Source organism: Camelus dromedarius, chromosome 4 (assembly GCF_036321535.1).
Source record: "Camelus dromedarius isolate mCamDro1 chromosome 4, mCamDro1.pat, whole genome shotgun sequence".
Lineage (NCBI taxonomy): Eukaryota > Metazoa > Chordata > Mammalia > Artiodactyla > Camelidae > Camelus > Camelus dromedarius.
The window spans coordinates 17,196,918-17,218,153 of NC_087439.1; the positions used below are offsets into that span (position 1 = coordinate 17,196,918).

Consider the following 21,236-nt stretch of genomic DNA (forward strand, 5'->3'; position numbering starts at 1 on the left):
CATATGATGTGTGTACATAAGAATATTATACCCTTATACTTTATTTCTCTCTATGCACTTATTTAAAAAATCCTGAAATAATAAGCATCTGTATTCTCCTCTATAGCAGTGAGTCTACAGAGTTTAACTGATTGATGTCTTTCAGAAATTTCTAGGCAACCAGGTGGTACAATTATTTGCCACCAGCAGGAACTTGGCTTCAAAGTGAATCTATTAGGATTAGAATCTATACCTCCCATGTCCAAAGCACAGAAAGTCCTGGCCACCAGATGTCACCATTCTTCTATTTCCCTCCCAGTGCCCGAAGAGGGAGTGAGATGTTAAGTTTACTTCCAAGGGACTGAGGGAAATACATGCCACCCAACATTCTTGGGATTTCACCAAAAGGTCTTATTAAGACCGGACAGTTCCTGACAGCAGAGGATCTAACTGGCGGATAATCTGGGGCTCCTCTGGGCAGGAACGTTAAAGCCCTTCCCTCCAGCTTGAAATTAAAGGTAGGACTGACACAATGAGCCCAGAGTCTAGGCTAGCTCAGTGCAAGAGAGGCCACAGGGTGTGTCCTAAGGAGACCTCTCTCACCAGCTGAGTGGCTCTGATAATTTGCTTACAAAGTGAGGGACTTGGACTAAGTCATTTCTAGAGTCTAAGAATTCCATGATCTTCAGTTGTTAAATGCCTCTGCTGGAGAGGGTGGGCAGCAGAGTAGGGTGATCTAAGTCTAAGAAAAAAGACCCCAGGGGTGACAGTGAAATGGGGGTGGAGAAATTCTGCAGGGAAAGTTGAACATAAACTCTCATACGGTAACTTGATGTAGTGACTGGTCACAGGGCTTGGAACTTGATAGGGTTATGAACCTTGTCATTTCCACCCCTGGTGATCCACTAGGCCACCCTCTTTCCATTCTAGATACTAAACATGCATCTATAATGCTTACCGATGGAAATGTACAGCATTCTCTCTCCCGGGGCTTGGTTGGATTTAATATGTCGTGTCAGTCAATGTTCTTTGTGGTGCCTTCAGGGCATGTTTTATTTCTGTTTGAATTTACAACCGTACAATGTTCAGCTGGCCTGTCCAGAGTGTTCATAAAATCTGGGGGCGGGAGGAGGGAATAGAAAGAGAAATGGAATTCATTTATTGAGCACCTTCTTTGTGCCAGGTATTGCTAAGTAGTTTATATATATTTTTATTTCCTCTTCAAAATAACCTCATGAAGCCCCATATATTATGTTTGTAGAAAAAGAAGTTGAATTCAAATGGCTAAGTGGCTAGTTCAAGGTCACAAAAACCGAGTGGCAGAAACTCGTGCTGCTTCATATAACCCATTCCATGAAAATGGAAACTGAGGCTCAGGGCATTGATTCAAGCTGCCTGCACCCGCAGATGACTGAGTCCATAATCTCCCCTTGCTGGGCTTCACTGCTTTAAGGCCTCTGGTGCTCAGAGGCCTGGACTACGCTTCTCTGGAGGATGCATTGTCTTATCAGCGTTTGCACACTGCTCCTGACCTTGCTAGAATATTATTTGTGGCCGCAATTAAACTGTCTCCCTTGCTCCCTTCTCCCTTTGGGCTGCGGGATTGGGAGGTTGGTGGAAGTCCCCTCTCCGACAGGGTTGGGAGTTTACAGACGGCCCCTGAGAGGCTGGGGCGTTCCGAATTGGCTGAGGGCTCCGCGGGGAGGGCGGGGAGTTTGCCGAACGTCCCTGGCCGGACTCCCTGCCTTAGAGAACTGCGAGCCCACAAGCGGGGAGAAGTTGGAGAGGTCGGTAGGGGAGGGTTGGAAGAAATTGCGGACAGACCTCCTCCCGGGTCCGCCGAGACCCTGAGGAGCGTCTCTGCCGTGTCCAGGCCGAGTGTGGACGCGCCGTGCGCGGCCCCGCCAGGGCTGAGAGTTTGCAGACCGTCCCTGCCGCGGCCCGCTCGGCGGCGGCCCTGCGGCTCCGGCGGCAGCCGCGGCGGCCCCGGGCGCGTTCCAGCCCAGGTAGCCGCGCGGCAGGCTGGGGGCTCCTCGACCCCGTGCCCCGCCGCGCTTTGGGCCCCGCGGAGACGGCGGCTGGCGGGCGCTCCTGGCTGCTGCTGCTGCCCAACAAGGAGGTGAGAGCCAGCGGGTCGGGGCTGTCGCGTAGAAGCTCTCCATCTCCCCGGGGAGATGAACGCAGAGGGGACAGCGGAGGGCACAGGGAGCTGGGCGCGAGGGTGGGGGGGAGTCTGCAGCGAGGGCTGCGCGGCCAGGGGCTTCCGCCCGCTGCCCCTGCGCCGCCTGCGTGCGTACCCCGGCCGCTCTGCGGGACCCAGGAGTGCAGCCGGGGACGCGCCTTGAGGCGCCCACCTGCCGGGGCAGCCCCTTCCCAGGCCAGACTGCTGGCCCCCAGAGCCCCTGGGGAGGCGGGGGTTGTGAGCTTTTCAGTGGACTGTCCGGAGGAGGCTTTAGTTGCGCGGGCTGGAGGCGAGCGGCCAGGGATGGCTGATGGGCTCTCGGGCCGCGGAGGAGCCTGGTGGGGTCACGCTGTGGGTGTGGGCTGGGCTGGGGTCCTCGGGACCTGGGCTTGCAGGGAGGGCTCAAGCCACTGGCCAGTGGGGAGGAAGCAGAGAGGCTGGCTCCGGGGCCCAGGGGAAGAGGGATGCAGCGGGCGGGCGCTCTGGTACAGGGGGCCAGGACAGTCCCGGGGTGCCCCCCCACCCCTAGGGGACCGCCGCCGGCCCACGATTCCGCGGGCGCGCTCTGCTAGGCTGCCTGGCCGGAGAAGCTGCGGGGAGCGCAGAGCCCACACCCGCGCACACAATCCCCGAGAGCATGCTCAGTGCAGCCCTGGGAACTTCCTGCCGAGGCGCGAGCCTCCCCGGCCCCCTCCCGGCCCCCTCCGGCCCGTGGCTCGCAAAGTTGGGGGCACGGCGCCCTCCTGTCGCCGTTTCGCGCCCGGGCCCCCTGCTTTGCCATTGCTTGGCTGCCCGCGCTGCTCTCGCCGGTCGCCCCCCGCGGCTGGGAACGGGGGCGTGGATGTCACCCCCAGCTCCCCGAGGTCAGGTCCGAGGCCGGGTGGCCAGAGGCCTGGCGGCGAGGCCGCCTGATGGGTGGACCTGCGAAGGATGCGCTCGCCGCGCGCACGGACCCGGCGCCGTGAGCAGACTGGGTGGAAGGGGGTGTGTAAGCCCGGGGACGTTTGCGCACACACTCGCTGTCACACACAAAGCCGCGGTTTCGTAGCTGCCGCGCGGAAGAGGGAAGGGGTGGCGCTTGCATTGTCCAGCCGCGTTTGGAGCGCCCACAGGGTACTGGGCGCTTGGGGGCTGCGGGAACCTGGCGATGCATATGGTTTCAGAGATGCCTGAGTCGAGGTCTGGGGCCCGGTACTCCTGACACTGACCTCCAGGCCCGGCCCGGGGCTGACTCGGCTGTCTGCACTCGGCTCTCGCCGCCCAGTTAGGGAAGGTTGGACACTTACGGGGCTGTGAAGTTGGGGAGGGGAGAGCTGAGGTTTGTGCGGGGTTCGCATGGAATGGCAGCACTGCCCCTTTAAACAACTAGGATTCGAGTGTTAGAGGTAGGATCTCCTTCTCAAGAGAGGCAAGTGGGAAGCTGGTGCGCCCCACCGCCTTCTCCCCCTCCCTCACGCTCATTGTCAGGCCCTGAGTGACTTGGTTGATTTTTACTCGGAGAGATACCGCCCCCACCCCCTCAAGTTAGCCACCCACATCCTGAGCCTCGACTCAAGATCAGAACTAAATTGGTTTTGATTGGAGAAAATCGCAAATCAGTTTTTCATGATGGGCAAACTATCACAAATCTGTCTTAATAAATGAATTTTCATCTCCCCCCACCCCATATTCTTTTCGTTGTTATGATAGAGGGCTGAGATAGGCACCCTCAAATTCGTTTGGCTCTGTTAGGATTAGAGCAAAGCTCCCCTTTCTAGAGGCCTAAATTTTAGTCTTCTCCAGTTACCAACTTGACGTCCACGTAGTCAGCCTGAAGGGGAGAGACTTTGAGAGAGGAGGTGATGGAGAAGGGAAAGAGGGGGACCGTTTTGCTCTTTCAGGGACTGGGGGAGGAGGAGGAGAACGCTGCCCTGCCCAGCACCTGACTGGCAGAGCCGGGTGCCTGGACAGAGGCTTGGGCTGCTTCTTTCATCTCCTTTGTTCCTGCCCGTGTTCCTGGGTTTGAGACACTTGTGACCGGAGTCACCAGCAGAAAGGAGTCTGCAGTCCTGGTTTGGGGCTTTGCAGGGTTTGCCAGTTGGTTTTAAGGCAACTGCAATGGCTGGAGGGCTGGGGGACTCCACTCAGATCTGCCAGTAGCGTCTGTGTGTTCCAGCCGCTGCTGCAGAACAGCTCATGGGCCTCTGAATCGCCTTAGCACTGTGCATTTCAATTGCTTTGTGTTTGCAAGTGTGGATACAGTACTCATTTATATATATAGTCACACATTCCATGTTCGTATGTACGTTTTTATAAAGGAGGCTGTGCATATGTATGTGCATATGCAGCATTCTTTGGTAGCATCTTGGAGCAGGAAGAGACCTCAGAAGATCATAGGAATTCAAATTTGCTCCCTTCCCGTTCAGTTTTCCCAGTTTAAAAATAACCCACCAGCCTTCTGCCCAGCTGGCCTCCAAAAACGTTGCAATGCCAGAGTCCCCCAGTGATCTTAGCCAAGGGGGACCCATTTGGCTCCTCCTCTGAGAAGTGAGGCTCCTCAGGATTGGTTCTAGATGTCACTGTGACATTTGACCTGACTTTTCCAAATGCTCCATGTGGCTCTGTGTCCAAGTCACCACAGAGTCCCTGTCCAGTTGGTTTTGGCAGGGGACAGAAATTGAACAGTGTCCCCTGCAGAGATGTCTGGAAAACTGCAAAGAGCAGTCATCCGTAAGGCGTGGGTTGGAAAGTCCTTGTCCTTTTGCACTCTGGTCCTCCAGGCAAGTAGTTGTCCTGCTCCTTCCCAGGAGGCTTAAAGAGCAGTGGGAACTCCTTTCATTCCGTCCTCATAGTGTGGCTTGGCCTCCTGGCTGTACAAAGGTGGGGTGGCAGGTGGGGGTGGCATTCTGCCCTGCTGTTATCATAGTGGGTCTCAGGAATGCCTGTGCGGTCAAGAGTGTTGTCCCTGGGGGGATGTCACAGTTTGGGGAAGGGTCTTGGTGTCAGGTGAACAGTTAACAGATAGTTCTGCCTGAAGGAAGGTGTAGGTATTTCAGAATCTAGCTACTTAAAAAAAGAGAGAGAGGTAAGAACTTTATATTTGGGGGAGAGTGCCAGATGGGTGACAGTTGAGAGGTTTGGGTCAGAAAGAAATTTGGTATTTGTCAGGGCACATTTTTGCCTTTAAAGTTCATAAATTGCTTTGAAGTGGAGAGTCACTGTTAAGAACTGGAAGATGGCTCTGCTTTAAAATTTTTATTTGAAATTGAGTAAAGATCTCCCCAATGCCATCTTCTTTAAAGTCTAAGTCACGCCCCCATTTTATCTTGCATCCCGTGTCCACATTAAAAGTCCGAGCACAGCTGTGAGTTCAGAGTCAGCTGCGGGCATCCACCGAGTGTTTATCAGGGGTTGCGGTGCACGCTGGGTGCTGGTGCTGGACGTGAAGACATCTTCTTTCAAAGAGACCTTCTCACTTTTAATTCATCTGCCCTTAGTGTTAATGCAAACTAATAGCTCTTGGAAAGCCGCCAGGGTGGATCCCAGGAGCCTGAGGACTGTAACCAGGTTCTTGGCTACTTGGGACTGAGCTCTGTTTGCCCACTTGGACTGCTGTATTTCTTTGGTTTTTTTTCGTGGCTACAATTCAGTGCTTCCTTGCCCAACTTTGTCACGTCTGGGAGGCCGTATGTGTGTGTGGGAAAAGTTGAAGGCATCACATTATTTCTTCACAACCCCACAGCTCCCTTGTCTGAACACCTAACCTTCTTGGAAAAAGAGCAAGGGCCTTCCTATTGGGCCCTTTGTCCAGCCTCAAAAATCTGGTCAGGAAGGGGCATTCGCTCTCGTGGCCCGGTTTGGTGGGCGAGCATGTCCACTGGAACCTGGCTGCCCCGCTGCCATGCCTGTGTTAATACCTGCTGGACTTGGCCCCAGCTGGGGCGGCTCCCTAGGATGGCTGAGGACTTATTTCTCCACCCTGTCACCCATGAACTCAGGAGCCAGGTGTATCCAAGTACTTTGCTACCTGTAAGAGTCAAGGACTGGTGTTTGCCAATTGATTGACTTGAAAAAATGCAACATTTTAAGGTTATCTGTAGAAACCTAACAGCCTCCCTGATTTGCGTCCCTTGGTGATTGAGGGGGCTGGCCCTTGAGGGAAGGAGTACCGCCCACCGACCCCTGCCTCAGCTCCACTCCTTCATGCTGCTGTTCTGTGCACAGAAGGCTTCAATGTCCTATCATGCCGGTAAGATGCTTTTTATCACCTACACAGAACAGCCTTCCACTAGAAGCGTCCCGGATCTCTTTCTCATCTCTGTCCACCCAGGGGAGTGTGTTGTGTTAGTGCTGGGCAGGGACTGTAAGTTTTGGTGGAGAAACCTCAAGAACAGGTGGGCAAGAATCTAGGAGTGATGGTGATGAAAAATGTGTCTTCTATAGTTGATGCAATGCAAATGCTTCCTTTGTATCTCATTTACTTCTTGCTGCGGCACTCAGGCCGATCCTATTGTTTTTCCCAGTTTATACATAGGGAGACTGAGGCATCAGGAGCTAATGAAACCTGGCCAAGGTCACGCGCAGCTAGCAAGCGGCAGGGGAAGGATCTGAACCCAGGTGGTCTAGGTCCTGAGCCCAGGTTGGTTGGACTATGCATAGTTGTTAAGGTTAGCAAGCTCACCCTGTCCTAGCCAGCACCTTCTTTCCAACCGCAGCCAAGAGGAGTCTTAGACACTCAGGGATTGGAAGGGACTTCAGGGAGACCCCCCTGGGTCCCTTCTCTTCCTAGATGCAGTCATGGAGGTGCAGAGAGACTGGACTTGCTCCAAGTCACTGGCAGACTGTAGCGGCAAAGCTGGGCCTCAATTCTGACCCTTGGTGCCACAGGAATAGTGGTAACAGCTGATAACAGATGTGTGCCTACTTTATTTCTAGAAAGGACCCAGGAAGAGAATGTGACGGTCATTTGGCATCTGTCCCTCCTGCTCCTAGAACTCTGTGTGCTCACACTCAGTCTCCCCGTGGAATCTGGTGGAGAGCAGGTGGGCATGCCCAAGTCCCTCGCCCACCCTTAGATGGGAAAATCTAAGCAACTTCCGTGCCTTTGAGTGAGCTGTTCCCTTCCTCATGTCACCTTTTAAGTTTTACGTCTCAGGAATATAGTCTGGGATGGATTTTACATTTCACTCTTAAATATTCCTTCTGCTTCTCTCTGTCTCTCTGTCTCTGCGTCTGTGTCTTAGGGCCCCAGGCTCTTCTCAGCATGGAATTCCACTCTTAGGAGGGTGGAGTGGGCCAGGGTGAGCTTGCAGAAGTGTCAGGGCTGTCCCTCCACACTTCCAATGAAGGGCCTGTGAAGACAGTCCCGCAGCGTCTGTTGGATCCTAGAAAGATCCAAAGTCCTGCAAAATCTCTCTGACCACCGGGATTGTAGGACTCCATGGAATTTTCCTATCGGGTATATCAGCACTTTATTCCTTACATTGCATCAGGCACAACCGTGCTCTCACCTGGTCCTGATTCTAAACATTTCTTTTTTTTAAACTTAATTTTATTATTACTATTTTTTAATATATTTTTATTGGGGTATAGTCAGTTTACAATGTTGTGTCAATTTCTGGTCTGCAGCATAATACTTCAGTCATATAGGAACATACATATATTCATTTTCATATTTTTAACTATAAGTTACTGCAAGATATTGAATATAGTTCCCTGTGCTATACAGTATGAACTTGTTGTTTATCGGATTTTGTGAGAATCCTCCTGTATTTTGAAACAAGAGACACTCTGCCAGAGTTCAGTAGGTGTTTTGTGCAATTCAGTGGGTTCGTAGATGTAATTCTTGGTATATTTGTGGGAGAGGGCGAGCTGTGAGTCCCTATACTCTGCCATCTTGGCTCAACCCCCTGATTCTGATAGTTTCTGGTTAATATATAGTCCCTGGCTGCTCAAGGCATTTAAAATCAAGGTCTGGTCAGGACCCACACTGAAGAGTTAAGTTCAGTTATAAAGCAATATGCAAAATGAAGCACGCATTAATTCAGCCCATATGACCACTTTGGGCTTTAGTTCTTATGTTGGAAATTAAGAGGGGATTGAATGAGCTCCAAAGTTCTGTTCAGTCCTAAAGATGTATAATCCTATACATGTGGCAAAGGCAGTGTAGAATAAAGCAGTGCAGTGCCCTTGTTGAAGAAAAAAAGGTGGAGTAAAAACTCAAGTTGTCTTCGCCTTTGCTGGTCAACTCCTTAGGAGACTGTTGAAATGCTTAGCTAAGAAGAATGAACCCTTGATTATCACTGTCTTTGGGGATGTTTGCTTTTGTATGTTTAGAAATAAAAAGCTGTGGTCCTTACTTCTCAGCCTAGAAATAACCTGCTTCCCCTAGTGAAGCTGTTTTTCCCCACCTTGGGAAATTGAGAAATGCAGAAGATGACCAGGTTCATGGAGTTCTGTGTTTCTGTGGCACCGCGCCCTGGAGAAAGTGGCTGAGTGTTTACACTGCCAGGAGCTGGGCCAGATTCTGTTTACGTACCTTCATCACTGCTTCCCTGTGAAACAATGATGTTGAAAGAACAGGGAGTTTGATATCCATCTCCTTGCAGCTGCTTTTCTTTTCTTTTTTTTTTTTAACCATCTGTTATTTTCAGCTCTGATTTTTTTTATTTACTAGTGTTCTTTCCAATGAGGGGTTTTCTAAATGACCAATTCTTTCTCTCATGCATCTCATTTAGGAAAGCACTGTTTATACCTCGTGCTAAGTATGAGCTTTCTGTTTTCCTTTGGTACATTTCTTGGCATTTGTGTTTGGTGTACTTCTCTCATCCCTTCAGAGCTACTGAGGTTAGAGGCAGCACTCAGGGTGGATTTGGAGGGGAAGGGGTGCTTTCTTCCGTCTCCCTCTCAATAATATTCGTCATACAAGGGGTCCCCAGACCTTTGCAAACATAGCTTCCAGCCCTCTGTCCATCGAGACTCTCTTCCTTCTTTAACAAAGTTCTCAGCTCCAGTAACTAAGAATGGTCCATTTCCCCCAGCTCCCCTTCTGCGATATCTCACTATTGTGCTTGCTGGATGTAAAGGCAGCATTATGTAGATAATCTTCCACTGTCTGTTTTTTAGTGCAGTCAAATGTGATTCTCTTGGGCTAAAGCTATCAACTCGGTTCTATAGGTTCACTGTTCTGTATTTCCTATTCTGATGTCCATTGAGCTCCAGAAAGGGAGCGTTTTTTCCCCCAGGTTGGTTAAAAAAGTTACATCTGGCCCCAAGGGTTTCTCAGAAAGGAGTCTAGAGCTCTAGTGGGCATGCCTAGATGCTTCGTTGCCTCGCACAGGGCAGGACACCAGAGGCACGTGATCAGCTGGGCGGCATGGCATCATGGGTAAACTCGACTCAGGCGGGTGAGGCCTCTCTGCAGCTAGCCGGCTGTCCTCATGCGGGTCAGCTCAGTGCTCTGTGACTTTGGCTTCTCATTTGTCCAGTGAGGCATCTCTTAGCATCGCCTGCATCTATGAGATTCTACTATTGTGCCTTCTCGGCTGGGCTTGGCACACTCGTCTACTCTACTTTCTTTCATCTGGTCTTAAGACTATTCTTTGTTTGTTTGTTTGTTTTGTTTAGGATTTTTCTTTTGTTTTTTTATTTTTTTTTTAGTGGAGGTCATGGGGATTGAACCCAGGACCTTGTGCATGCTAAGCATGCGCTCTGTCATTGAGCTATACCCATCCCCTCCCCTCCCAAGAATATTCTTAGGTGTCTTCCTAATTTTGAGGTCTGTTTGGTTGTGCTGGTTTAGAGTTCTGTTTTTCAAATCAATCAGTAGAATTTTTGTACACATTTTTCTCCCTCCTGGTAAGCATTATTTATGGGCTCAAGAAGCCCAACAAATTGAGACTCTGTGTGTGTGTGTGTGTGTGTGTGTGTGTGTGTGTTTGTGTGTGTGTGTTCATGTCCACACACCGCTAGGGCTTATTACCTTATTGCCATATTATCTATAAAAAGAAGTGGGAATGATCAGAGTCGGAGCTACGTATCTCTGGAAAGTTTCTGTGGAAGGATTTTTTTTTTTTAATATTGCTTTTCCCCTGGTACATGCTTGTCAGAGTTACAGCTGGGCATCCTTGGAGACTGTATGGGTAATGATTTCATTGTACTCTCCTATAGACTGCAGTAAAAGTGTTTTCCATGATAACGAGTTGCTTAATCTGTCATAGTGTGTTTTCTCTAATTGCCCTTGTAACCAGAATTAGATACAACTTTCCATTTTGGATGCCATGCCTGGTTAGTGTTCTCTGAGTTCCATGGTTTCTTCCTCCCAGTTCAGTGGCTTCAAGAGACTTTTCTATTTCCTCATTGTCAGCCTTTGTGTAAAGATAACAAGATTACATCATCTTTCTGTGACTTCTCTAACAAATAACCACAGATTTGGTGGCTTATAGCAACACAAATTTATTGTCTTATAATTCAGTAAGTCAGAGGTCCAACACGGGTCTCACTGGCTAACATCGAGGTGTCCATTCCTTCTGGAAGCTCTAGGGGAGAATGCTTTTCCTCATCTCTTTCAGCTTCTAGTGGCTACCCACATTCAATGGCTTGTGCCCCCTTCCTCCAGTGTCAAAACCAGCAATGCTGGGCTGACTCCTTGCCCCTCTGAGACCATCAGGCTGGGACCACAGCTGGGAAGGAGTCTCTGATTTCAGGGATCTGTGTGATTAGATTGGGCCGACCCAGGTAAACCAGCATAATCTCATCTCGAGTTCCTTAATTTAGTCGCATCTGACCTGTAAGGTACCACATTCACAGGTTTCAGGGAGTAGGATGGGATCATCCTTAGGGGCCATTCTTCTGTCAACCTCAGTCCCTAAAAATCTTTGTAAAGATATGTTTTCTTCACATAAAGAAACCGTTCTTTTCTGTCGAGAAACTTACCTATCACAGGGAATTTACCTATTTCCTTGCTCCCCATCTTTTGGAATATATTTAAGTCAACTATTCGCAAACACACAGTGTCTAAGGTTTGCATTCCAAGCTGGCCAGACATTGAACTGCACACATTTCTTATGTAATTGCCAGCAATTCTACTGTTAAATAATGAAGAAACTGAGGTGCAAAGGGGACTTGCCCAGGGTCATGTAGCCAGAAGTGGCGGGAGCCAGTCTACAAAAGTGGATCTCATTAACTCTACAGCCTGTGTTCTTTTCACTCTGCCTTCCTGCCATAGAAGTCATAATGGAAAACTAAAATGAGAAAAGGTAATGGGAAAACTTAAAATAATGTAAAATCTCTCTGCTTCTGCTGAGGTGATGACAAACAGTAAATAACATCCGGGGAAGATTGATTGCACTAATGGCCCCAATTAATGGCTTCCCTGTATCTACACTCTTTGCCTTGTAATTTACTAGTCCCCTCCCCGCCCCTCCCCCACTACTGGGATTGGCCACGTGACTGCTTTGGCCACTGGGATGTTAGCAGATGCCATGCAAACAGAGGTTAAAAAGAGCCTACGCGTTTCTGATTGCCTTTTACACAGCAGGGCTTGCTTGCTCAGATCCCTGCCACCCTCGTGAGAGCTTGCCCAGGCTAGTCGAAGGGAGGGACTGAGAGATTGGGAACGAGTCAAGTTGTGTCAGCTGAGGCTTTCCTGGACTTGCCATCCTCCAAATGAACTGCACCTACTCTAAGTCTCCTGAGCATGCCTTGCCAACATCAGTTAAGCCTCTCATAGGTCAGAATCACCCAGCTGACCTGGAGAGTTGTGGAAATCATTGATGATTATTCTAAGCCACAGAGTTCTGGGGAAGTTTGTTATGCAGCAATTGCTATCTGATACACAACTCATATCAGATACTTGAATAGCATAAGAAGTAATTTTAGCATTCTTTTGAAGATCAGTTTTGACGACTTGTAACAAATTCATGTTTTTAAAAAGTTAATATATTTTAAAATATATTTTTAAGATTATACTTTAGGCTCAGAACTTGCCCATTACATCTACTTTTCTTTTCTTTTTTTCTTTTTTCTTTTTTTTTCTTTTTAATTTGAAAATCCTTTGAACTCTTTATCAGTTTCAGTCAGAAGCAGACTTTTTTTTTTCTTCTGAAACTATTTATTGTTTCTAATATGGTGGCTTTTGACCCTCAGCCTCCAGCAAGAAATACATATTGACTCAGAACTCACATATACATGTGCGTATGACATCAAGGAAAGTTTCTTGAGACAGTACCTACCCTTCTACCTCTGATGGCCTTTGATGTTTTCTCCTCTATTTCATTCGCTTAAAAAATGCTGGTCAGGACCCAGCACGGTGGCCTGCAGCCCATTTTGTAAATAAGGTTTGGTTGGAGACGTGCCACTGCCATTTGTTCATGGATTGTTTATGGCTGCTTTCAGGTTACAGTGGCGGAGTTGAGTGGTTGTGACAGAAATGGTCTGGCCTGCAAAGCCTAAAGTATTTACTCTCCAGCTCTTGAAGGAGAAGTTTTCTGACCCTTGCACTGAGTTGATTTCCTAACCCATCAGTGAGTTGTGATCTCCATTTAGAAGACACATGTTTCAAGTGACCTTTAGCTCTCCTGATAAGTCTTCTGGAAATTACACTAAACAAATCTGGCCCAGGTGAAAACTTACCCTTTTCCTGTGTTAGACTCAAACTTCCCAGTTTATTTACTTAGATTCAACAATGAAGTTTTTGCTGTTTAACATTATACCTGGTTGGCTGATATAGGAAACATTTCAAGCATTTCTAAAATGTTTCATTATACGCATGCCCTCCCCCCTGCTTTTCTAATTTAAATGAGGCTTTCTTGTAGAAAGTAGCTGGAATTAAAATGGACACAAGTTCTATTCTGGTGCTAGTTATTTATTCATTAGATTCCAGCAGTGCCCGTTTCTGTGATATAATGGAGTCCATTAGTGGAAGAGGTAGAGAAACAGTCATCTTGGCTCCTTTTAGAACACCTTTCTGGCAACCAGTCCTTACGGCCACATTTCTGAATGAGGATGGTATTATTTCTGAGCATAATAAAATTCAGAGACATTAAATTGTGGCCTTGTAGAGTTGGAAAGACTTTGGGAAAAAAAAAAATTTTTTTAAACTCACATCTAATTGGGCCCTTACAGGCTAAATTTCTCTGATACCTAAATGTCCTAAGCCTGTCAAGGAAGGACAACTTTGTTATTTACATTGTGTGGCTAATGAGATTGATCAGAAGGCACTGAGGCAGAAAAGGCTTCAGAATGATCTGGATCTGTCCTGCTGGAATCTGAAATGCCAGGTGAGGAATGGGCACTGGCCCATTTATTTCTTGGCAGTGAGGACAGAGTCAAAATAAATGAGCTTCAGTGACAGCATGAGAGCTTTGGTAAAATCTGAGCGGTGTCCCCCAAATCAGGTCGGTTCTTGAACAGAACATGTTCTCCTGAACACTTTGTTTTTTTTTTGAACTGCAATTGGTTTACAATATTGCATTAATTTCTGGTGTACAGCATAGTGATTCAGTATATATATTTCTTTTTGTATTCTTTTTCATTATAGGCTATTGCAGAGGATCCTGAACCAGTATTCTGGTGTACAGCATAATGCTTCAGTCATACAGGACCATACATATAGTCGTTTTCATAATAGGTTACTACAAGATGTTGAATATAGTTCCCTGTGCTATACAGTAGAAACTTGTTGTTTATCTATTTATCCTGAACATTTTTGATGTGAGTGGCCTCCGTTAGCTCGGGTGGTCGAGTGGGTGGCCTTCCCTGCAGGTGGTTGGACGTGTGTAATTAATAAGGACTCTCTGGGTGCTAGCAACACAAACCTGCTGGAGCTTGCTTCAACACAAGTGGGGAATTCACATTGATAACAGGAGAAAGAATGTGGGGCGTGAGGGTGGCTGTGTCCCAGGGCTCAGTTGAGTCCCTGGGACATGCCCCACCAAGTGAGGGTCCTTGGCTTCTCGCAGGGAAAGAATTCAAGAGCAAGTCACAGTTGAGTAAAGGTAGATTTATTCAGAAAAATACATACTCCATAGACAGTGTGGGCTATCTCAGAAGGCCAGAGAAAGGCCATGAGGTAGGGGTTGGGTGCTTAGTTTAAAGTAAAAGTAGTTACACACTCCATAGACAGAGTGTGGGTGCCTCAGAAGGGAGAGTGGCCACGAGGTGTTGAGGTTGTTAGTTTTTATGGGCTCAGTAACTTCATATACCAACAATTGGGAGGATTTTTCCAACTACTTTGGGAAAGGGCTGGGGATTCCCAGGAACTGGGCCACCACCCACTTTTGACCTTTTATGGTCAGCCTTGGCACTGTCATGGTTCCCTGTAGGTGTGCCATTTACCATGCTAATACGTTACAATGAGCATATAATGAAGCTCAAGTCCTACTGATTGTTAAATCTCCTGCCATCTTGGGCCTCAAGGCCAACTGGGAGTTGAATCTTTCACCATCTTGGTATAATTGCTGTGTTATTTCCTGAATGACTGCACCCTATACCTTTCCGTCCTGTCTCAATCAGGGCTACGGGCGCTGCCAGGAGCCACCAACAGCCTGGGATTGAAACTCTGGGAAGCCCGAGAATCCCCTTTGCTTCCTGGCTGCCTCCATCTGCCTGGCTGCTTAACTCTCCTCCCTGCCTTGTTCTGCTTTTTGTGTCTCAAGGGCAGAACTCTGGGTAAGGGCCCTCATTGGTTGGTTAGCCACTCAGCAAGATGGATCTTTCTCTCATTATGCAAATGCCAGTTTCCTGGGGAGTGCCCCAGCCCACCCCAGTGGTCCAGCTTGATGTCACCCAGAGGTGGGCAGAGCATGGGAACTGCAGTGTGGATTTTGGCTAGCTCCAGGATGTTCACTGGGGGCATTTTAGAAATATGGGGGGGCAGTTTTGGTTGTCAGTGATTGAGGGGTGCTACTGCCATTGATTGGATGGAGCCCAGGGATACTAATGTCTGTGCTGGGTAGAATAGTCTCTCACCCCTACATGTGTCCTGCTTGGTCTCACTGTGAGACCAAGGCTGTTGCCCCAGAATCATACCCCTGTCCCTCCCTTGAATGGAAACCAGTTACTTTTATCTAAGTTTCAGGAGAAAACTGCAAAGAGGAAAAAACAGAAAAAGGAAAAAAAAAAAGAACTGGTTAGAACCAAATAGGCCCAGGATGGTGGAAGATTTGACTTCCCGCAGACCTTGAGCCTCATTATACGCTCATTGTGATACATTAGCATGCTACACGACACACCCACCAGCACCATGACAGTTGACAGTTGCCATGACAACAACCAGAACAGCCCATACAAGGATTGAAAAAGAGAGTTGTATCAATCCCAGGTCCAAACCACACCCCTGTTCTTGGATCAGTCGTGAATATTCCTCCCACTCTTTCCAATTCCCTCCCCTTTACTTCAACCCTTCTATATAGTTGGTGTCTCCACCCAAATTGGGTTGAGAAGTTGATTTGCAAACTAGGTTCCTGCTTCTTCTTTCTTTGGCCACTGAATAAAGCTCGTACTGTTTTCAGTCTCAGCATCAGTTTTGTTACTGGTGCGCGAATCTGATCAGAAAAAGAACCTCCGTGGCCAAATCAGGGGATCCCGGCCCAGGGCCTGGCTGGGACTGTGGCATGGGTCCAGTTGACTAATTCCATAGCAAGATGACCATGGACGACAAAACCCATTTATTACCTGAACCTAGAGAGGCAACTTACACATAAAGAATATTTTGCATGTTTCAAATAAATGTTGACTTTTCCAGTCAGTAAAGAAACATTGTGCTTTGTTTTATTGGGAAATTTACCAAAGAGGTGTTTGCCATTTTGGAAAATCACTCTCCGCATGGCATCACCACATCTGATCTGTGTCAGTCCACGCTTGCAGCTCACGTTTTTTTTTTTAATTTTACTTGAAAGTCCAAGCATCTAACAACTTCATAAGCCTTTTAGATGGATCTTGCCCAGCTAATTGCATATTGAAATACATATTCAGTTATAAATTATTTTACTTCTATTCTCATTTATGTTACTCTTTAAGGCAATAAATACATAGGTTTGAAATTGGGTTTGGGAAGGGTCTCTAAGAATTTGATTTCAGGAAATAAAGAGGTATTAGAAGTTTGCTGTAAGTCTGGAGCTTTGGAGCTAATAGGGTTTAGAATACAGCACAAGGGGAAGTGATTTACAAAATAGTGCCCCCCCACACGGCCATGAGTCAGCCGAATTAAGTGCTCTTACCACTAACCATTTAAAAAATTAAAAAACTGTAGCCCTTGCAGTGAGTACAGCTAACTGAGAAGAAGTCCATAGAGATGTTGGCCCCATCCTGCTCCTTCCATGGGTGATGGACTCTCCTTGGTTTAGACCCTCCCCGCCTCCCTTATATGTGGTTGGTGGTCCCGCTGGGCTTGGGCTTTGTCATGGGTCTCATTATTCTGGAAAAGCGCCAAGAAAAGGGGTGAAATCAGATTATCACGTGAGTTTCACATGAACTACTGCAGATCACTTTGCAGGGATTCAAGGGGAGCTCGCGTGGGAAAATATTATACCTTGATTTTCACTAACCTCTAACCAAAATCGAGCAATTTCTTAACTTCTGGATGTTGGCCACAAAACGGAGTAATATTAGCATCGTCTCTGACTTTGTCACCAATAGAAATCCACAATTTTCCTATCACATTATAGATGGCTCACAGAGAATCTTGAAATGTCTGTCCTCATTATGACTTAGAAATTAGGGTGGTTATTCTACTTACTGCTGAATAGTGTTATTTAATGCATTCATAAACAAGGGTATGTGTTATGATACCATAATTAAACATTTTTTTGGTAACCATATTGAAATATAATTGACTTCCTCTCTAATCCTATGTATTTCATTTTATGCATTTAAAACATTTTGATTAATTTAATTTGGGGAGTAATTTGATTGATTGATTGATTGATCGATCTGTTTATTTAATGGAGGTACTGGGGCTTGAACCCAGGACCTTGTGGATGCTAAGCATGCGCTATACCACTGAGCCATACCCTCTCCCCAAAAACATTTTGGGAAGGGGTCTGTAGGCCTCACCAATCTGCTTGGGGGTGTGTGCTATTGAAATCGTGGAGCTGGATTGCAGAGCAGAATCGCAGGGCGCTCTAGGCACTACTCACCCGTCCGCTGCCCTGTCTGTCCCGTTGACCTTCTCCTGACTTGGCCTTTCCCCAGGACTGCCAGGTATGATCATGGAGGAAGTGTGGGCTTATCTCCAGTTGGCTTATTTTCTTCTTAGACCTGCCCAAAGAATTGCACTTGATTTGCCCTAGGCTCATTCTTCTATCAGACATGAGGAGGCAAGTGCGTCAGAACATTCCCCCAGCGAGGTTGGATTAACCAGTACAAGGTACATGATGTGTTTAAAGCCAAATGTACTGATGATCTGAATCCTTAACAGAAGTGTGGTTTCTGGTTCAGTTTTTCAAGTGGAGAAAAACCACAGATGTCCTGCAGGAAAATTCCCTGTGTACAGCCCAACTTCTGTCTTTCTCTTCGTATGCTTCAAAGTTAGAGAATGACAGCACAGCTCTGAGAAGTACCCACACTGCTCATCCCCAGAAATCAGGGTTTGGGGTGGACAGCTCCATAAGGTGTGCATTTCGTCCTGATTGCAACCCCCCCCCCCCCCCCCACCCAGCGAGTCCCACCTAGAGGATGCTGTGCCACAGCTATAACTGGATTCCTGGCAAAGACTTCAGACTTTTTCTGTTTCTGGAAGTTTCTGTTGAGAGGAAATGACTTTGCCACAGAATATCCTTCTGCCCTGTTCCTTGCTGTCCTCCAGACATGGGGTCGTCGTGTTGCCATGGCCATCTTTTTCACTCACAGCTTCTAAGTCTATATTTAGAGCATGAAAATGCTGAACATTTCCTTTCTGGTTCTTTAGAAGTGGGGCGTGGGGAGAGATCTTCACCCACCCAGCCCTGACACCGAAGACAACCCTGTTAACTCACGGTGGGAATCACGTTGTTTTCATTCTTTGTTTTGGAAAAGGTTGTGCTGAAGATTGGACTTGAATAGTTTCACATTTTTAGCTTTCACTTTCCTATGGGTTTAGTTATTGATCAAGTTTCTCATTGAGTCGAAGCCACTGCCTTAAGGGAGTAGGAGCAGCCCCATGGCATGACACTGGCTGCTCCTGTCAGACTCGGGAGAACACACGCGTCCTGGATAAGCTTATCAGCGAGTGACAGCCTTTCTGTCCCTCTCTCTCTCTGTGCAAGGGAACAGCAAACTCCCTTGCTTTCTGAGCTGATTGCTGTTACAGATTCATGCACGAAACTGTGGGTACTATTTGGCCTAATTTTTAGACTGAGATACCTCAAATCCTTTGAGAAAGTATCCTGTCATTGGGCCAGTAAAGCCAGTTTTTTTTGGCTACAGAAAGCAGGAGATTCACCAAACTCATTGACTGAGGGGTGCAGCTTTCACTCAGTTTGAAGGACCTCTTACCCCCTTCCCCCCAAAGTGGGAACCACATTAACTTGGCCTACTGTTCATACAGGTTTGGTTTGGGGGTAAATTTTGATCTTAATCCTACCTTTGTGGAGAGAGTAAAATAAAGTCTTGAAGATCCAGAGTGTAGGAGTTTAAATCTCCGTAGGTGATTCACATCCTGGGCAGGGATGGCGGAGTTGATGGTGCAAGCTGCTGGGCACAGACTGCATCATCATTTTATAGATCTTATCACCATGGAAAACGGAAACTGCAGGGTCTGCCTGCAAACAGACAATCCAAAAGGTGAAGACATCACATACAGAGAAATGCTTTTTCTGGGAAGTGGGCCTCCTGAGCACACAGCTGGTGTTCAAGGGAATACTGGGCACTCCTGGGAACCAAGCCTTGAGCACACTGTCTAATTCCATGCTTATGACAACCATGTAAATTAGAATCCTTGGTTTTCGTTGAGTAAATGTGAAACCGAAGTATGGGGAATTTGCGTCTTGCCTGCAGAGACTCATAGAACTGTAAGGTGATCCTGTAATTTATCATCCAAACCTGAACACTTTTGAGAGTGAAAGGGGGTGCAATTAAATTAATGATGAAGCTAGGATGGCAGGCATCAATGGGGACATATGGTTCTCCTACTAATACGGTCCAGATCGGGGGTTTAATTCAGGTCTCCAGTTCCTGAGAATCACCTTGCTCGCCTTGAGATGCTAAATTGGGCTACCTCCTCTGCAAATGAATTGTTAAGGCACTTACTGAATAAACTTCTGAAGGTGAGTTCTTCACTATGTATAGTACCAAGGAGAAATTCCTCTTAGGCTAGGTAGAAGTTCCCTTTGGCAAGAAAAAGATCTACTAGAGATCTTCTTTCATGTAAAAATGTAGAAAGGGTTTTGTTGAGAAGGCGGATGGCGTTTCTCTTCCTAAAAAATGGTTTTCCACTTTTTTTTGTTTAAAAGAATGGGTCTGCTGTAGCATTTACAAGAAAGACAAGGAAAGACTCACAAAAATCTCATCTCCAGGGCAAACATCTTCATAGCCAGTGGTTGCGATACAAAATAATAGAATGGATTTTTCAATAGTCAGGTGTGCAGATGAAATTTACTACCCCTGTTTTTAGCACTCTCCATGACGGTTATCATCAAGGCAGATTTGTGTGGTGTAATCATTACTGTGAGGTGTTTAGATAAAACCCCAGCCCTTGAATATATGGCACTCCCAGGACTGGACACCCTGGCTTGTGACAAGCCACTGTGCTGCTGTGAGCCTCAGACACATGTGTGTGAACACACTCAGCAGAGGTGCAGACACAAAGGTGCATGAAACTTGTAACTGATAGTTCAGCCCAACCACAGAAGGTAATAAAGAACATCACACAGCACCCCAGAATTTATTTTTTCACTGTGTCATGTTCTTTTGCCATCTCCTAGGCTAGTTGAGGTGTGAAAGCAAAATTTCCTAACAAAGCAGTTCTGTAAATACCTTGGCCTCTAAAACAGTCCTGCTGGACTGCCACCGTCAAGTCAGCAGTGCCAAAGAATGGCCTGCCATTCAAAAGCCACGGCTAGAAAACAAAGCAGTCCGGCAGATGGGTCAGAGTTACGTGTTGGGCTGGACATTCGGGGATCAGGCTTTCAAATGAGAGCTGTCACTTGGCCTCCATTCTACACCCAGTTTCCTGGGGTATCTGCCTTCTGAACCTTGGAGCACCCAAAAAAGACTGACTCCCAGAGTCGGCAAAATGAAACTTTCTGGTTATGCAAGAGAAGCCTTCCTGCATCAAGAGGGACCAGTGAGACCAGAAGAGGAACTGGGAGGCTCAGGGATTGCACTTGCCCTTGTGATCTGTCTGAGCTGCCGAAGACCCTGAGGAAGACCACGATGTCTGGTGGTCTTTTTGAAGGGCCAGATTTTCCCCTGGAAATAAGAGAACCACAGGCCATGAGACAGAAAAAGAAAACGAGCTTGGAGGGGAGGCTGGGGGATGAAGGAGGTACCCTAGGTGTTGGGATCAGCATTTCTGCTGTGGAAAGCCAGAGCGCGTGGAAGGGGAAGAGCAGCTGTGCCGTCCAGGGTAACGAGAGTCTTCCTGGAGGAGGGCAGGAGGCATCAGCTGGGGGCCGGTGCTTTCCCTGCCACTAACGAGCTTTGTGAGCCGCTGTCTCTTGCGCAGATGTGGCCAAGTTGGGTCAGGTGTGAGGCAGCCTGACTCCCAGCTCTGTGAGTCTTTGATGCTGAACTATCTTCGCAGGGCTCCCCAGTGTAGCTCAGCGAACACTGACTGAGCACTTGTATGCTGGGCATAGGGGCGCAAAGGCGAATGCCTCACTTGGTCCTACATCAAGGGCGGGGTCCTGTCTTAAGTGCTCCGGGTGTCAATCAGAGAACAGCTCACTCTTGGAAAGCATTTGTTATACGCCAGGCAGCGTTACGGACACTTCCTGTTGATTGACATCTGTTAGCTCTTTTAATCCTCCCAACAACCCCATGAGGTAATATGACTTTTCTAAATTTTGAGGCACGGAGAAATGAAGTCCTGTGTCTGAGGTTTCACAGCTAATGAGTGGTGGAAGCCTGGCTCTGTGCAGCTGCTGTGTGTATTTGGGGGGTGGGTTCTTACGGTCTC

The 21,236-nt window shown here is 47.5% G+C and overlaps 1 protein-coding gene across 2 annotated transcripts in view; it reads left to right on the forward strand.

The window, feature by feature from the left end:
- The first annotated feature begins 1,708 nt into the window (after window positions 1-1,708).
- The window catches only part of MGAT5 (alpha-1,6-mannosylglycoprotein 6-beta-N-acetylglucosaminyltransferase), a 338,394-nt gene continuing 318,866 nt past the window's right edge, over window positions 1,709-21,236 (forward strand). The window contains exon 1 of one of the 2 annotated variants that reach the window (XM_064484718.1): window positions 1,709-2,098. The gene's annotated coding sequence lies outside the window, so the exon portion shown is untranslated. The remainder of the gene's footprint in view (window positions 2,099-21,236) is intronic. The other variant, XM_031451304.2, reaches the window with a different exon arrangement.